Source organism: Pagrus major, chromosome 17 (genome assembly GCF_040436345.1).
Source record: "Pagrus major chromosome 17, Pma_NU_1.0".
Classification (NCBI taxonomy): domain Eukaryota; kingdom Metazoa; phylum Chordata; class Actinopteri; order Spariformes; family Sparidae; genus Pagrus; species Pagrus major.
Genome location: NC_133231.1, coordinates 31,023,654 through 31,042,904, shown reverse-complemented (window position 1 = coordinate 31,042,904; position 19,251 = coordinate 31,023,654). Strand labels below are relative to the sequence as shown.

General features: G+C 44.6%; 1 long non-coding RNA gene across 3 annotated transcripts in view; it reads right to left on the bottom strand.

Annotated features, from left to right (window-relative positions):
- Positions 1-7: 7 nt before the first annotated feature.
- Positions 8-19,251, bottom strand: part of LOC141011760 (uncharacterized) — a 45,377-nt gene continuing 26,133 nt past the window's right edge. For 2 of the 3 annotated variants that reach the window (XR_012180355.1, XR_012180354.1), the window contains exons 3-4: positions 2,240-4,986; positions 8-525 (exon numbers count right to left, since the gene is read on the bottom strand). This is a non-coding gene — a long non-coding RNA (uncharacterized lncRNA). Of the gene's footprint in view, positions 526-2,239; positions 4,987-6,700; positions 7,253-19,251 lie in introns of those variants that run through there. The other variant, XR_012180353.1, reaches the window with a different exon arrangement.

The window sequence follows — 19,251 nt, the reverse complement described above, 5'->3', positions numbered from 1 at the left end:
AAGAGAACATAACCTGAGGACCTCCAAAGAAACCAAGTAACACAGACTGACCTCCCTCACTAACATGGACAGGAGAACACACACCCCATACACATCATGCATAGTGTCACAGTGATGGAAAGAGACACACACCTGCCATACAACATGACCACAGTTATAACAGAGCCCCTTTCCTGTGCCTGTACGCACTGACATGTTCATATACCCTCACTTTAATGCACCACACCAGCAGCTCAGACTGACACAAACACAGGTTGTGAACTTGATGTTACGCTGTGTGGTGCTTGGTAGGACCTGAAAGTGGACAACGAGGCAGGAGTGGAGATTTACACAAGAAATATGCAGGTGAAGAAGAGACTCCGTCGGAGAGGAGAGAGGTGCTGGAGGAGAGGTTGCTCGCAGTGGCACTGGTGGATAGTTATACTGGTGGCTCGTGGAGGCTCAGGTCAGCTCAGGGCGAGGGTGTTGACTGCAGAGGTGCTGAGCTGGGTTGCGGGGTGCGTAGCCACTGGTAGCAGGTGATCGCTGGAGGTAGAACACACGACAATAAGATCTCAAAGAGAAAACACGAAAACACTGACAAGAGGCTTCGTGAAGCGACTTAGCAGGAGCCATACACCACGCTGACCTGACGAAATCATCTGGCAGCAGGTAGCGTGGAGACCAGGGCTTTTCAGCCAACCTGCCGCAGGTGTGTGTGTGTGTGTGTGTGTGTGTGTGTGAATCTGTAAGCACACACTGATCATTTCAGGGGTGAAAAAATGGCATCTTTTGAGGGATGTGTTTCGTGTTTCAACAAAGCAGAAACAACTGTCACTGTGTTTATGCACCTGTATTTCACACACAAAGATCACTCTCGGGGCCCCTGGTAGTCACACGGCTCCATGATATAACTGGCAGTGTTGGGGAGACTTAAACTACATGTAGTTGAGCTACATAACTTAACTACAATTTGCTGTAACTTGCTGGAAGTTAAACTACATTCATATTTTGTGCTGCGTCAAGTATTTCAACTACTTTTTGGGTCATTTTTTGTAGTTTAACTATTCAATTTACAAACTACAATTTTGGCCAATAACATGAAATATTTTTTTATAAAAAAAAAAGACCTATATAATATAAATTTTATTTTATTTTTCTTTGAAAAAAGGCATGAAACATGACATGCTAAGCCAGCGCTGCCTCTGATTGGCCCTGGCAGCACTCAGATGCTTCACAGAGTGGGTGGGACTTTGTGCCAAGGAAGGCAGTGCTCATACGGCACAAGCACATCATGGACACCCCTCCCACTGCCCCCGATGTGCCCACCAACACGCCAGCCCAACCATGGCCATATTTGAGATGTGCATGTTGGATATAGACGGCTTTTTAGTGTTGATAAAGATGTTTTAGTGCCAAACGGAAGCGGCTGTCTGATAAAAACTTTGACAGACTGCTCATGTGTCGTGTCAACAAGCGATTCTGCCCTGGCAGCTTGTTCTGGTGCCTCTGAAGCTCCTGTGGTGTTGACCAAACATGTCAGCTTTGGTTCTTTAAAAAATAAATCTTGAGTTGAGAGGCATATTTCTGCATGTGAGTTTTTTGTAGCCTATTATATTTTGTTTCATATACACCATATGTTGATTTATTTAACGCTGAGTTAAATGAGTATAATGAGTATAAGTAGTTGCTAAAGCTACTTTTTTTAGCAGCAGTTTTACAAAGTACATTTCTCCAGGGGTTCAAACTACTGCCAGGCTGAACTACATGTAGTTTTACAAGTTACGCTTGCAAAGTAGCTTCCCAACACTGACAACTGGACAAGAATACAAGGATTTCATGCCTCGGCCTACAATGGGAACATGGTTGAATCTGGTGGAAAACAGTAAAAATGTCAAATATCACTGCTTTTCTTCAAAGTGAAACGCTGACATTAGGTAATGCACGGTTTTATACTGTAATGGCAGTGAGTATCTGTCACTACATACAAAATACTAATGCAATCTAATCAATGTTGCTGCTAATCTTTGACATTTCCCAGACTCTAATCACCACCAGAGCCCATCTCCCTACTATTTATTACATGGAAAATAATAAATAATGAAATAATTCAAATATGTACACTGGCATTTATCCTGAAAATGATTGAATGTTTGGTAGTTTTGAATAAGTTTGAAGTTGTTTAAGAGATTTATGAAAAAAAAGCAGAAAAAAATATTGATGTATGAGGATTTTATAGCAGTTTTTAGAGTCAACTCACGGAAAGGTGGGACTAACTCTGTGCGTCTCCAGCCGCCGCAGGTGGAGGTGCAGCTGGAGATGCAGGTGGAGATGCAGCTGGTGAACCTCTTTCAAGTTGAAGAAGCTCGGTCTTGTGACGCAGAGCTTCCACTTCCAGCTCTTTCGGTCTGGTTTTCTCCTTCTTTATATCGAGGGTTATGCAGAGATGTTCATAGAAAATCTCTGCATAACCATCAGAGACCGGTTCAGGGTTCACGCCAACGACCGCCACCGCTTGAGCATCAGCGACCGCTGCAGCTGGAGATGCAGCAGCAGCATCATCATCATCATCATCATCATCATCATCATCATCATCATCATCATCAGCAGCAGCAGCAGCAGCAGCAGCAGCAGCGGCCACTGCAGCTGGTAGGTTCACCGCGCTTAAGATTAACTTATTAATGAACTTTTTCTTTTTTTCATCTTTGGTGCCTGACGTGGGAAACTTGAGTCCATAAAATGTAGCCAACTCTTCCATGTCTTTAACTGTTACCTCTTTGTTCTCAATGTAACCCAGAGGATCTTTGGTAAATTTGTCTTCTGAAAACGGCATAATTATTCCTCTCTCAAAACCAAGTGAACTGCCAACCAGAAGAAGGATTGTGAAGGCAGACACCAGTGACTGTTATAAGCTGCCTGGGAGGTACTGGGAGGTACTGGGAGGGGCTGGGAGGGGCCTCATGTGTCCTCATGTGTCCTCATGTGGCCCGATGTGACGTCTTTTCGACTAGTGGTGTGCGATACTGCAAGATCTGGTATCGATTGGATACCATGTAAATACAGGGCCAGTATCGCCGATACCGATACTTTTTTAATAATTAAGGTGGATGCATCATCAAATTGCTAAATCTGAATGAATTTTCATGACCTTGAAGTGTTTTTGTGACTTTTCCTTTGGATTATTAATTAGTTAAAACCCAGGACAGAGTTTGGGGAAAGTTTAGAGGTAAATAGAAAATACTTTATTATCATAATGAAGGTTTTTGTTCAGAAACAACAGAACAGGAACAAAACAATTGTTCCCCGTACATCGTCATGTCTGGATCTTTTTCTTAAATAAACAAAGTGCACAGAATTATCACTCCAGAACAAATGTTATAAACATGTAAAACATGTTTTTTCTTTCGCATGATTTTTCATATGCTTGTATACATTTGTTGTTACTTTTCTTCATTATTTGTTCCTTCTTGTTATTTCAGCAAATGTTCTGCATGAACTTCTTTCTGTCTTTGAGTAGAAACATGGAGTCTGTTTGTCTCACTGATGTTTATTTGAATATGGAGCAGGAAGTGACATCTGATCCCAGGTGGTCACTCAGGACAGGTGTGAATGGATGTTCCTGCTGCTGTGGACTGAAGGTGTCCTCTGTGCTCTGATGCCACTCTGCCCTCTAGTGGTGTCCTGCAGTCGTTACACTGCAGAGTGTGGTGAGTTTTATCTGGACCTGAAGTGAACCAGCCGGCTCATCGAGGGAAAAACACAGCAGCTCGTTTATTATCATTAACGAGCAGAACTAAATAATCAAACTCTCTTTGTGTTCATGACTGAATAAACTGAACAAACAAACTGACCTTAAAGGACAAAAACACAGTTTATACTGTTTACTGTGTTTATATGTGGCGGACCCTGCCACCTTTCTAGCTCCAAACAGTGTTCTGGGACCTTATTTTCCTCTGAGAGCAGCTGGTTTATTCACTGATGGAGAAAGAGTTTGTATTATAACCTCATTAATATTGTGAATATTAAAATTCTTCTACAAAACTACGTAGTGTCCCTTTAAAGTTACAACAGTTCATCTATATGAACCTCGCCACTATTTACACTTTATAAGTATGATGCTAAACTGTATTTTGTTGTACTTGTACTTTGTGTAGTGACAATAATCTAAAGTAATCCACACAACTAAAAATCAAGTGTTACATTTCAGTGCTACAGCTGTCTAGATGTGGCGGACCCTGCCACCTTTCTAGCTCCAAACAGTGTTCTGGGACCTCATTTTCCTCTGAGAGCAGCTGGTTTATTCCCTGATGGAGACAGAGTTTATATTATTACCTCATTAATGTTGTGAATATTAAAATTCTGACACAACAAGTGTCCCAAGCAGACGCAGAGACAGATTACTGAGTGCGGTTCAGTTTAATCCCAACTGGAGATGAAAAATACAGCGAGCAGAGACCAACACAACAAATCATACTGAGGAGGAAGAGAACATAACCTGAGGACCTCCAAAGAAACCAAGTAACACAGACTGACCTCCCTCACTAACATGGACAGGAGAACACACACCCCATACACATCATGCATAGTGTCACAGTGATGGAAAGAGACACACACCTGCCATACAACATGACCACAGTTATAACAGAGCCCCTTTCCTGTGCCTGTACGCACTGACATGTTCATATACCCTCACTTTAATGCACCACACCAGCAGCTCAGACTGACACAAACACAGGTTGTGAACTTGATGTTACGCTGTGTGGTGCTTGGTAGGACCTGAAAGTGGACAACGAGGCAGGAGTGGAGATTTACACAAGAAATATGCAGGTGAAGAAGAGACTCCGTCGGAGAGGAGAGAGGTGCTGGAGGAGAGGTTGCTCGCAGTGGCACTGGTGGATAGTTATACTGGTGGCTCGTGGAGGCTCAGGTCAGCTCAGGGCGAGGGTGTTGACTGCAGAGGTGCTGAGCTGGGTTGCGGGGTGCGTAGCCACTGGTAGCAGGTGATCGCTGGAGGTAGAACACACGACAATAAGATCTCAAAGAGAAAACACGAAAACACTGACAAGAGGCTTCGTGAAGCGACTTAGCAGGAGCCATACACCACGCTGACCTGACGAAATCATCTGGCAGCAGGTAGCGTGGAGACCAGGGCTTTTCAGCCAACCTGCCGCAGGTGTGTGTGTGTGTGTGTGTGTGTGTGTGTGAATCTGTAAGCACACACTGATCATTTCAGGGGTGAAAAAATGGCATCTTTTGAGGGATGTGTTTCGTGTTTCAACAAAGCAGAAACAACTGTCACTGTGTTTATGCACCTGTATTTCACACACAAAGATCACTCTCGGGGCCCCTGGTAGTCACACGGCTCCATGATATAACTGGCAGTGTTGGGGAGACTTAAACTACATGTAGTTGAGCTACATAACTTAACTACAATTTGCTGTAACTTGCTGGAAGTTAAACTACATTCATATTTTGTGCTGCGTCAAGTATTTCAACTACTTTTTGGGTCATTTTTTGTAGTTTAACTATTCAATTTACAAACTACAATTTTGGCCAATAACATGAAATATTTTTTTATAAAAAAAAAAGACCTATATAATATAAATTTTATTTTATTTTTCTTTGAAAAAAGGCATGAAACATGACATGCTAAGCCAGCGCTGCCTCTGATTGGCCCTGGCAGCACTCAGATGCTTCACAGAGTGGGTGGGACTTTGTGCCAAGGAAGGCAGTGCTCATACGGCACAAGCACATCATGGACACCCCTCCCACTGCCCCCGATGTGCCCACCAACACGCCAGCCCAACCATGGCCATATTTGAGATGTGCATGTTGGATATAGACGGCTTTTTAGTGTTGATAAAGATGTTTTAGTGCCAAACGGGAGCGGCTGTCTGATAAAAACTTTGACAGACTGCTCATGTGTCGTGTCAACAAGCGATTCTGCCCTGGCAGCTTGTTCTGGTGCCTCTGAAGCTCCTGTGGTGTTGACCAAACATGTCAGCTTTGGTTCTTTAAAAAATAAATCTTGAGTTGAGAGGCATATTTCTGCATGTGAGTTTTTTGTAGCCTATTATATTTTGTTTCATATACACCATATGTTGATTTATTTAACGCTGAGTTAAATGAGTATAATGAGTATAAGTAGTTGCTAAAGCTACTTTTTTTAGCAGCAGTTTTACAAAGTACATTTCTCCAGGGGTTCAAACTACTGCCAGGCTGAACTACATGTAGTTTTACAAGTTACGCTTGCAAAGTAGCTTCCCAACACTGACAACTGGACAAGAATACAAGGATTTCATGCCTCGGCCTACAATGGGAACATGGTTGAATCTGGTGGAAAACAGTAAAAATGTCAAATATCACTGCTTTTCTTCAAAGTGAAACGCTGACATTAGGTAATGCACGGTTTTATACTGTAATGGCAGTGAGTATCTGTCACTACATACAAAATACTAATGCAATCTAATCAATGTTGCTGCTAATCTTTGACATTTCCCAGACTCTAATCACCACCAGAGCCCATCTCCCTACTATTTATTACATGGAAAATAATAAATAATGAAATAATTCAAATATGTACACTGGCATTTATCCTGAAAATGATTGAATGTTTGGTAGTTTTGAATAAGTTTGAAGTTGTTTAAGAGATTTATGAAAAAAAAGCAGAAAAAAATATTGATGTATGAGGATTTTATAGCAGTTTTTAGAGTCAACTCACGGAAAGGTGGGACTAACTCTGTGCGTCTCCAGCCGCCGCAGGTGGAGGTGCAGCTGGAGATGCAGGTGGAGATGCAGCTGGTGAACCTCTTTCAAGTTGAAGAAGCTCGGTCTTGTGACGCAGAGCTTCCACTTCCAGCTCTTTCGGTCTGGTTTTCTCCTTCTTTATATCGAGGGTTATGCAGAGATGTTCATAGAAAATCTCTGCATAACCATCAGAGACCGGTTCAGGGTTCACGCCAACGACCGCCACCGCTTGAGCATCAGCGACCGCTGCAGCTGGAGATGCAGCAGCAGCATCATCATCATCATCATCATCATCATCATCATCATCATCAGCAGCAGCAGCAGCAGCAGCAGCGGCCACTGCAGCTGGTAGGTTCACCGCGCTTAAGATTAACTTATTAATGAACTTTTTCTTTTTTTCATCTTTGGTGCCTGACGTGGGAAACTTGAGTCCATAAAATGTAGCCAACTCTTCCATGTCTTTAACTGTTACCTCTTTGTTCTCAATGTAACCCAGAGGATCTTTGGTAAATTTGTCTTCTGAAAACGGCATAATTATTCCTCTCTCAAAACCAAGTGAACTGCCAACCAGAAGAAGGATTGTGAAGGCAGACACCAGTGACTGTTATAAGCTGCCTGGGAGGTACTGGGAGGTACTGGGAGGGGCTGGGAGGGGCCTCATGTGTCCTCATGTGTCCTCATGTGGCCCGATGTGACGTCTTTTCGACTAGTGGTGTGCGATACTGCAAGATCTGGTATCGATTGGATACCATGTAAATACAGGGCCAGTATCGCCGATACCGATACTTTTTTAATAATTAAGGTGGATGCATCATCAAATTGCTAAATCTGAATGAATTTTCATGACCTTGAAGTGTTTTTGTGACTTTTCCTTTGGATTATTAATTAGTTAAAACCCAGGACAGAGTTTGGGGAAAGTTTAGAGGTAAATAGAAAATACTTTATTATCATAATGAAGGTTTTTGTTCAGAAACAACAGAACAGGAACAAAACAATTGTTCCCCGTACATCGTCATGTCTGGATCTTTTTCTTAAATAAACAAAGTGCACAGAATTATCACTCCAGAACAAATGTTATAAACATGTAAAACATGTTTTTTCTTTCGCATGATTTTTCATATGCTTGTATACATTTGTTGTTACTTTTCTTCATTATTTGTTCCTTCTTGTTATTTCAGCAAATGTTCTGCATGAACTTCTTTCTGTCTTTGAGTAGAAACATGGAGTCTGTTTGTCTCACTGATGTTTATTTGAATATGGAGCAGGAAGTGACATCTGATCCCAGGTGGTCACTCAGGACAGGTGTGAATGGATGTTCCTGCTGCTGTGGACTGAAGGTGTCCTCTGTGCTCTGATGCCACTCTGCCCTCTAGTGGTGTCCTGCAGTCGTTACACTGCAGAGTGTGGTGAGTTTTATCTGGACCTGAAGTGAACCAGCCGGCTCATCGAGGGAAAAACACAGCAGCTCGTTTATTATCATTAACGAGCAGAACTAAATAATCAAACTCTCTTTGTGTTCATGACTGAATAAACTGAACAAACAAACTGACCTTAAAGGACAAAAACACAGTTTATACTGTTTACTGTGTTTATATGTGGCGGACCCTGCCACCTTTCTAGCTCCAAACAGTGTTCTGGGACCTTATTTTCCTCTGAGAGCAGCTGGTTTATTCACTGATGGAGAAAGAGTTTGTATTATAACCTCATTAATATTGTGAATATTAAAATTCTTCTACAAAACTACGTAGTGTCCCTTTAAAGTTACAACAGTTCATCTATATGAACCTCGCCACTATTTACACTTTATAAGTATGATGCTAAACTGTATTTTGTTGTACTTGTACTTTGTGTAGTGACAATAATCTAAAGTAATCCACACAACTAAAAATCAAGTGTTACATTTCAGTGCTACAGCTGTCTAGATGTGGCGGACCCTGCCACCTTTCTAGCTCCAAACAGTGTTCTGGGACCTCATTTTCCTCTGAGAGCAGCTGGTTTATTCCCTGATGGAGACAGAGTTTATATTATTACCTCATTAATGTTGTGAATATTAAAATTCTGACACAACAAGTGTCCCAAGCAGACGCAGAGACAGATTACTGAGTGCGGTTCAGTTTAATCCCAACTGGAGATGAAAAATACAGCGAGCAGAGACCAACACAACAAATCATACTGAGGAGGAAGAGAACATAACCTGAGGACCTCCAAAGAAACCAAGTAACACAGACTGACCTCCCTCACTAACATGGACAGGAGAACACACACCCCATACACATCATGCATAGTGTCACAGTGATGGAAAGAGACACACACCTGCCATACAACATGACCACAGTTATAACAGAGCCCCTTTCCTGTGCCTGTACGCACTGACATGTTCATATACCCTCACTTTAATGCACCACACCAGCAGCTCAGACTGACACAAACACAGGTTGTGAACTTGATTCAATAAGCACCTCACAGTTTTGCAGGGTGCACATACAACTCTGGCACAAACAATGCTTGTCACATAGATATTCAGACCGGTGACTCAGTACATAGCTGAAGTGGGTTTGGAGAGTTTCTGCCACTCCTCTCCTCAGATCCTCTGAAGCCGTCAGGTTGGATGAGACGACCTCTCAGCGGAGACGTTTGCTTGGGTTCGAGGTCGCTCACAGATTTGTCCCTGAGCCACTCCCGCGGTGTCTCGGCTGTGTGCTCGGGGTCATTGTGCCGTTGGAAGGTGAACCTGTAGCCCAGTCTCAGGTCCTGAGTGCTTGAACCCTGACCAGTCCTCCAGCGTCTGATGTTCCTGTGTCGTTAGAGGAGAGGCTTCCACCTGGACACTCTGCCATGAAGCCCAGATTGGTGGTGCTGCAGTTGTTCTTACAGAAGTTTCTCTCATGTCCACACAGGCTCTCTTAAGCTCAGCCAGAGAGTCAGCAGAAAGTCTGAGTACTTGTGTAATGTGACATTTCAGAGTCTTTATGATACATTTGCAAAAATGTCTAAGATCCTGTTTTCACCTCGTCATGATGGCGCACTGTGCAGATTGATGAGGAAAAGATCATCTGAACTATTTGAACATAACAACATGTGATAAAAGTCTGACTGCTTTCTGAACGCACCGTACAACCTGAAGAAATCAAGACACCGAGTCACAATGAATAATCTCACTCACTAACACAGATACAAAAAGAGAAAAGAGAAAAGAAAACAGGGTTAACAAAAACTGGCAACCCATCCTTGTTTCCTCCAGAAGAGAGGCATGTTGGCCCTGTGCACTGGTGGTGCCAGTTGTTTAACCATAGAACAAGTCTGTCCACATACATGCACACGCCCAGTGTCACATCGTACTTTCATACTGACGACCTGAAACACAACATGACCACAGTCCTGACAAGCCCTCTTTCCCAACAATGAAACACCACCCTATAATGTCACAGTCACACACACACACACACACACACACACACACACACACACACCAAAGAAACAGACTCACTCAAAGATTTGTTTCAAAGCAGCTGACTGATGGGAAACGACCCTCATCAGTCAACAGAGAAAGCCCCGAGACGTGAAAGGTTTTAAAGAGCATCTACTGAGTTAAATCTGAATCACACCCACAACTGGCACATCTGCGACACTGAGAGCAGCGACTTAGTGTAAGTGTTGGTTATAATAAAGCAGCAGCAGCAGCAGCAGCAGCAGAGATAGGCGCCCTCAACAAACCATTCATCAACAAACTTCTGGTTGGCAGTTTTATCAATATCTCTAACTTTTTGCCGACAAGATCATTTGTCGTAAATACAGTTTAGGGGCAGTTTAAAGCTGCAGCTATTAGAGTCAACTCACGGAAAGGTGGAACTAACGCTGTGCGTCTGGAGCTGACGCAGGTGAAGATGCAGGTGAAGATGCAGCTGGAGATGCAGGTGCTGAACCTCTTCCAAGTTGAAGAAGCTCGGTCTTGCGACACAGAGTGTCCAGTTTCAGCTCTTTCTGTCTGGTTTTCTCCTTCTCTATATCGAGGATTGTGCGGAGACCTTCATCGGTCATACCTGCATAACCATCAGAGACCGGTTCAGGGTTCACGCCAGCGCCTCTCGCATCAGCCACCGCTGCAGCTGGTGTGTACAGCTGCAGCGCTCTTAAGATGAACCCATTAATTAACCTTTTCTGTTTTCCCTTTTTTTCCCGGTGGTAATACGCGAGTCCATACGTTTTAGCCAACTCTTTTATCTCTGTACCTATGCGACCATAAAGGTAATCCACAGAATTTCTGAGAAATTAATCTACTGCAACAGCATCAGCATCGTCATCGTCATCGTCATCGTCATCGTCATCGTCATCATCATCATCATCATCATCATCATCAGCGGCCACTGCAGCTGGTGGGTTCAGCTGATGCGCTCTTATGATGAACTGATTAATTAACTGTTTCCTTTTTCTATCTATGTCGTTACCCGTGCAAATCGTGAGTAGATAAGTTCTAGCCAAATCTTCTATCGCTTCATGGTCGCACCTATAAATGTAACCCAGAGGATATCTGGTAAATGTGACTGCTGAAAATGCCATAATTATTCCTCTCTCAAAACCAAGTGAACTGCCAACCAGAAGGATTGTGAAGGCAGACACCAGTGACTGTTATAAGCTGCCTGGGAGGGGCCTCATGTGTCCTCATGTGTCCTCATGTGTCCTCATGTGACGTCTTTTCGACTAGTGGTGTGCGGTACTAAAAGATCTGGTATCGATCCGATACCAAGTAAAACAAGAGCGTCTGGCTGCAGACCTCCAGTGTGGGGTCGCTTCCGGTGCAGCCTCCAGTCTCAGGCCGGGAAGTGCATGCAAGAAACTTCAAAATAAAATTGTTTGGACAAATAAACTTCAAAATAAAATCACGTAGACACTTCCGGTGGAAGCGCTATTGTCGCTGATTTATATTTAATTAATCAACATTGTAACGTTAAAACCATTAATTTCTTAAATGTGACATACATGTTGATCTTGCCAATTCTGTCTACGTAGCCTGTAACATCGGTAGGCCTATCTTTATCAGTGTAGCAACATATCGATTCTAGCTCACTGCTAACACTGCTGTCTTACCGCTGGACACACCGACCTTCACCTCGGGGATGACCGCCTGCTAGGATGTCTCCGGGGAGAGGGGGGCGTGTTTTCGGCCTATGCAAATCACTCCTGTCGTTACGTCACGACAGGAGCTGAATCTGAACAGCCTGTAGGAGCCCCGTTTTACCAGCGGGTGGGCTGCAGAGACCACGCAGCACTCGTTTGTTTCCTCATTCTGGGAGCTGGTAGGCTCAGGGAGGACCAGTTTATGTAGAGACCAGAGAAAATGTGTTTTTCATAATATGGGACCTTTAAGCTTGTTGATTGAACAGTTGAAGCCTAAAGCCTCTATACCTGTCTTTATCAAAAAACACACTTTTCATACATAATTGACCTTTGAAGAGTGTAACAGTAGTTTAGTACAAACATCTGAATTTAATATGGAAAGTGTATTTCATGACACAAGAACTTAACTATGCAAGCAATCTCAGCGCACATGTGGAGGGCAGGAGTAGTTACTTAAAACCAACATATAAACATAATTAGCCTCTGCTTTTTATATTTTATGTACAATATTTATCATGTTAAATACATTATTTTATTGTGTGCTATTTCTGTATATGGTGTCACCTAACTCTTATACACAATACACCTGAAGGTCTTTAGAAGACGTATAGGCCAATCAAATGTTTTACTATGCTTAAATATATAACAATGTCAGCATACGTGAAGGGCAATAATAGTTGAAACTATTCATTATCTTAAAATGCATTAACTTACCTGTTTTCTTCATGGTGTAATCAACATAAATTATTTGGTGCTTGATTAAAAAACACACATAAAATGACAAAATGATCAAACAATCAGTTGCCCTTTATTCAGCACAGCAACAACAGTACTGCCCTACAAGGCCATCATTCATCAATTTGACATTCGCAGTTTGTCAAGTAGCCTTGTTTGTCACTCATCTCCTCACAAAATGTCCACGTCTTCAATTTTGGAGAACAGAAATTTGAACGGCTCCAAGATGCCTTCCCTTTCCTGGTCATCCATGTCCGCACTCCTCCTCAACCCAAAGTCTGGCATATTGCTGTGCAGCCTCTGTCACTTCCTCCTCTCCCATCAGTGATGCATCTACATATTACAGAAAAACTGGTGTTGAGCTCATAGTACGTACATTTCATTTTAAATAAGATTAACATTATCTTATATGGCCTTTACACGCTGGGTGAAAACTTCTTATTTCAATAAACCGAGCGGCCTGGACAATAGCAAAGGTTTAAATCTTTGGATAAATAAAATCAGTCACTTACTGTTGTCACGACGGTAATAAAAAGACGAAAATACCCGAGTCCTTGGGGAGACGCTAAAAAAGTTTGTCTTTTCCGGTCCTGACACTGGAGATCTGCAGCCAGACCCCTCTCAAGTAAAAACAGGGCCAGTATCGCCGATACCGATACTTTTTAATAATTAAGGTGGATGCATCATCAAATTGCTAAATCTGAATGAATTTTCATGACCTTGAAGTGTTTTTGTGACTTTTCCTTTGGATTATTAATTAGTTAAAACCCAGGACAGAGTTTGGGGAAAGTTTAGAGGTAAATAGAAAATACTTTATCATAATGAAGGTTTTTGTTCAGAAACAACAGAACAGGAACAAAACAATTGTTCCCCGTACATCGTCATGTCTGGAGGCTGCAGGTCCTTCACAATCATTTCTGCCAGGCTCCTCTTAATCTCGGCTGCTCTCCGTGGAGAAAGTCCCCAGACTCCCTTAACAAATGTGTCAGTTTAGTGAGTTGTTGAGTTGGAGAGACTTTATAAACTTTGTGAAACTCTGTCTCTGACTGATTCTGACTTATTAAGACTTATGTGATGCCACGTTGCCCTCCTGCAGTCGTTACACTGCAGAGTGTGGTGAGTTGTATCTGGACCTGAAGTGAACCAGCCGGCTCATCGAGGGAAAAACACAGCAGCAGACTCGTCAGTGTGATATTCAGTGTTGTATCATCACTGAAGTGGACAAACAGGCTTCTTCCTCTTCACTCTACAAACACAGCAGCTTGTTTACTGTCATTAACGAGCAGAACTAAATAATCAAACTCTCTTTGTGTTCATGACTGAATAAACTGAACAAACAAACTGACCTTAAAGGACAAAAACACAGTTTATACTGTTTACTGTGTTTATATGTGGCGGACCCTGCCACCTTTCTAGTTCTTTAGTGCTACAACTGTCTGGATGTGGCCGAGACACAACAAGTGTCCCAAGCAGACGCAGAGACAGATTACTGAGTGCGGTTCAGTTTAATCCCAACTGGAGATGAAAAATACAGCGAGCAGAGACCAACACAACAAATCATACTGAGGAGGAAGAGAACATAACCTGAGGACCTCCAAAGAAACCAAGTAACACAGACTGACCTCCCTCACTAACATGGACAGGAGAACACACACCCCATACACATCATGCATAGTGTCACAGTGATGGAAAGAGACACACACCTGCCATACAACATGACCACAGTTATAACAGAGCCCCTTTCCTGTGCCTGTACGCACTGACATGTTCATATACCCTCACTTTAATGCACCACACCAGCAGCTCAGACTGACACAAACACAGGTTGTGAACTTGATTCAATCAGCACCTCACAGTTTTGCAGGGTGCACATACAACTCTGGCACAAACAATGCTTGTCACATAGATATTCAGACCGGTGACTCAGTACATAGCTGAAGTGGGTTTGGAGCGTTTCTGCCACTCCTCTCCTCAGATCCTCTGAAGCCGTCAGGTTGGATGAGACGACCTCTCAACGGAGACGTTTGCTTGGGTTCGAGGTCGCTCACAGATTTGTCCCTGAGCCACTCCCGCGGTGTCTCGGCTGTGTGCTCGGGGTCATTGTGCCGTTGGAAGGTGAACCTGTAGCCCAGTCTCAGGTCCTGAGTGCTTGAACCCTGACCAGTCCTCCAGCGTCTGATGTTCCTGTGTCGTTAGAGGAGAGGCTTCCACCTGGACACTCTGCCATGAAGCCCAGATTGGTGGTGCTGCAGTTGTTCTTACAGAAGTTTCTCTCATGTCCACACAGGCTCTCTTAAGCTCAGCCAGAGAGTCAGCAGAAAGTCTGAATACTTGTAATGTGACATTTCAGAGTCTTTATGATACATTTGCAAAAATGTCTAAGATCCTGTTTTCACCTCGTCATGATGGCGCACTGTGCAGATTGATGAGGAAAAGATCATCTGAACTATTTGAACATAACAACATGTGATAAAAGTCTGACTGCTTTCTGAACGCACCGTACAACCTGAAGAAATCAAGACACCGAGTCACAATGAATAATCTCACTCACTAACACAGATACAAAAAGAGAAAAGAGAAAAGAAAACAGGGTTAACAAAAACTGGCAGCCCATCCTTGTTTCCTCCAGAAGAGAGGCATGTTGGCCCTGTGCACTGGTGGTGCCAGTTGTTTAACCATAGAACAAGTCTGTCCACATACATGCACACGCCCAGTGTCAACTAGTACTTTCATACTGACGACCTGAAACACAACATGACCACAGTCCTGACAAGCCCTCTTTCCCAACAATGAAACACCACCCTATAATGTCACACACACACACACACACACACACACACACACACACACACCAAAGAAACAGACTCACTCAAAGATTTGTTTCAAAGCAGCTGACTGATGGGAAACGACCCTCATCAGTCAACAGAGAAAGCCCCGAGACGTAAAAGGTTTTAAAGAGCATCTACTGAGTTAAATCTGAATCACACCCACAACTGGCACATCTGGAACACTGAGAGCAGCGACTTAGTGTAAGTGTTGGTTATAATAAAGCAGCAGCAGCAGCAGAGATAGGCGCCCTCAACAAACCATTCATCAACAAACTTCTGGTTGGCAGTTTTATCAATATCTCTAACTTTTTGCCGACAAGATCATTTGTCGTAAATACAGTTTAGGGGCAGTTTAAAGTGGCAGCTATTAGAGTCAACTCAGGAAAGGTGGGACTAACGCTGTGCGTCTGGAGCTGACGCAGCTGGAGATGCAGGTGGAGATGCAGGTGCTGAACCTCTTTCAATTAGAAGATGCACAATACTGCGATACAGAGCTTACAAGGCCAGCGCCCATAATACGTTGATTAGTTCATCGGACTCATCGGTCGTACCTGTATTATCAGCAGAGACCGGTTCAGGGTTCACGCCTGTCAGGCCTGGACTAAAATGAGGACTCAGATGCAGAGGATATCACGTACAAGCACACTTTATTGATTTCAGATCCTTCTTTGAGGAGTGACAAACAATTGGGCTATGAAAAACTCACTTAACTAGACTAAGGCCTGGCAAGATGACTCACGGAAGAAAACTTCCTAATAAGGGAAATCTCCAAAAAGGAGAGACAAAAAAACACTAGAATCAGGAAAAACCCTAAAACATAAATCGCTCCCGAAGGAGGAAAAACCAAAACTAGACTAAAAATCAAAACGCTCCCGAAGGAGGAAAACAAAAGGCTAGATAACAAATCAAAGCGCTCCCGAAGGAGGAAAACCAAAACTACTGATAAACAGGACAAAAGAAAAAGGCTCACCTAAACAGGAGGCTCTACAACTATCTAATACTATCTAAACACAAAATCACTCCAAAAGGGAGGACAGAAAACAGTTTACAAAACAATACAAAACAGACACTAAACTTGAAAACTTTAACAAACGAAAAATCACTCTCAAAGGAGGAAACAGAAAACAACTTACGTGGCAAATCAACACTCTTGGCAAAACTGACTATGACTGTGGTAAAGGGCTTGGGTGCACGGACCAGGACGAAACACTTTGGCACAAGACAAAGGGAAGACGCAGACTATAAGCACATGAGGGTAATGGGGAACAGGTGGAAACAATCAGGGATCAGGTGAGACAATCAGTCCGGTGACACATGAGGAAGGGCAAGTGACCTGAAACGAGAGGAGAGTTAGATTTCAAAATAAAACAGGAAGTTACGAGACAAAAAACCCAAGACAAGACAAACCTCACCGCGGTGTGACAGTACCCCCCCCCTCTAGGGCCGACTCCTGACGGCCCAGGCTGGTCAGGGTGGTCCCTGTGGAAGTCCATGATGAGCATAGGGTCTACAATGTAGCGAGGGGGAACCCACTGCCTCTCCTCAGGACCATATCCTTCCCAGTCCACCAGATACTGTTTACCTCGACCCCGGTTACGAACCGCCAGCAACTGCTTGACCTTGTACACCAGACCGCCGTCTATCACTTCTGGGGGCGGCGGAGGGGCAGCGGCTGGGACCATCGGACTCTCCTTGGCGGGCTTGACCCGGCTTACGTGGAAGGTCGGGTGAACACGGAGGGATCGGGGCAGGCGAAGGCGAACTGCTGCAGGACCGATGAGCTTGGTGATGGGAAACGGACCGACAAACCGCGGTGCCAGCTTCTTGGAAGGAACTTTGAGGTGTAGGTCCTAGGCGGAGAGCCATACTCTTTGTTCTGGCTGGTAGGCGGGGGCGGGCCGTCTCTTGCGGTCCGCAGTTTTCTTGACCCGGTCACCTTAACGAATCAATACCTGCGTGGCGGCTGCCCAGATGCGGTGGCAGCGGCGAACCATGGCATGGGTGGAGGGGACAGACACCTCCAGCTTGTTGTCTGCGAAAACAGGAGGCTGGTAACCAAACACACACTTGAACGGTGAAATACCTGTGGCTGAGGTGGGCAGTAGGTTGTGGGCATACTCGACCCAGACCAGGTGTTTGCTCCATGTCGAGTGATTCTGAGAGACCAGACACCGGAGGCCGGTTTCCAGTTGCTGGTTGAGGCGTTCGGTCTGGCCGTTGGCCTCTGGGTGATAACCCGAAGTCAGGCTGGCCTTCGCTCCGATGAGCCGGCAGAACTCCCTCCAGAACCGGGAGACGAACTGGGGCCCCCGGTCTGAGACAATGTCTTTGGGAAATCCGTGAACCTTAAAAACATTGGTCATCATGATCTCCGCCGTTTCTTTGGCGGAGGGCAGTTTTGGCAGAGCAATGAATCTAGCCATCTTGGAAAATCTGTCCACCACTGTGAGAACAGTGGTGTTACCTTGGGAGACCGGAAGCCCCGTGACGAAGTCCACCGAGATGTCGGACCACGGTCTGGAGGGGATGGGAAGTGGCTGCAGGAGACCCATGCGTGACCCGGACGATGTCTTGTTTCGGGCGCAGACCGAACATGCCTCTACGTACTCCCGGACCTCCGGCTCCATGGAGGGCCACCAGAACCTCCGGGAGATAGCGAACATTGTTCTTCGAACTCCCGGATGGCAGGAAAACAGTGAGGTGTGGGCCCAGTGGATCACCTGTGGGCGCAAATCAACCGGGACAAACAAACGATTCTCTGGGCACCCACTAGGTGATGGAGCCTCACCATTAGCCTGCTTAACCTCCTTTTCTATCTGCCAGGCAACCACACAGGTAGGTGGGAGGATCGTTTCTGAGTCCTTGGCAACAGGTTCGGGGTCGAAGAGACGAGACAGTGCGTCTGGCTTGACGTTTCGGGACCCCGGCCTGTAGGAGAGAGAAAAAGAGAATCGGTTAAAAAATAGTGCCCACCTGGCCTGGCGAGAATTGAGTCTTTTGGCTTTCTTGATGTATTCTAGATTCTTATGATCGGTCCAGACAATGAATGGATGGTCAGCCAGTGTCTCCACTCCTCCAAAGCGAGTTTGACCGCCAGCAACTCCCGGTTACCAACGTCGTAGTTCCGCTCCGCCTTGGATAGCCGCCGTGATAGGAAGGCACAAGGGTGCATTTTACCATCCTGCTCTGACCGCTGTGAGAGGATGGCCCCGACCCCTTCGTTTGAGGCGTCCACCTCCACCACGAACTGTCGTTGAGGGTCTGGCAGGGTGAGGATGGGGGCCGAGGTAAAGCGTTGCTTGAGGATCCGAAAGGCAGCATCCGCTTCTGGAGACCAGTGGAACTGCACCTGTGTGGAGGTAAGAGCATGGAGAGGAGCAGCTATTGCGCTAAAGCCTCTGATGAACCGCCTGTAAAAGTTAGCAAACCCAAGGAACTGCTGAACCTTTTTGCGGCTATCAGGTGTGGGCCACTCGACCACAGCGCTAATTTTAGCCGGGTCCATCTGCACCCTTCCAGGAGCTACGATGAAGCCCAGGAAGGAGACAGTGTTGGCATGGAATTCACTCTTTTCTGCTTTGACATAGTTTGTTTTCTAGCAGTCTTTTCAATACCTGAGTTACATGGTCTTGGTGTTTAGTCAGGTCAGGGGAGTAGATCAGTATATCGTCCAAATAAACATACACAAAGTGGTCGAGAAAGTCTCTTAGCACATCATTAATCATGGCCTGGAATACGGCAGGAGCATTTGTGAGACCAAACGGCATGACTTTGTACTCATAGTGTCCACTAGGGGTATTAAACCCGGTCTTCCACTTGTCACCTTCTCTTATCCGCACCAAGTGAT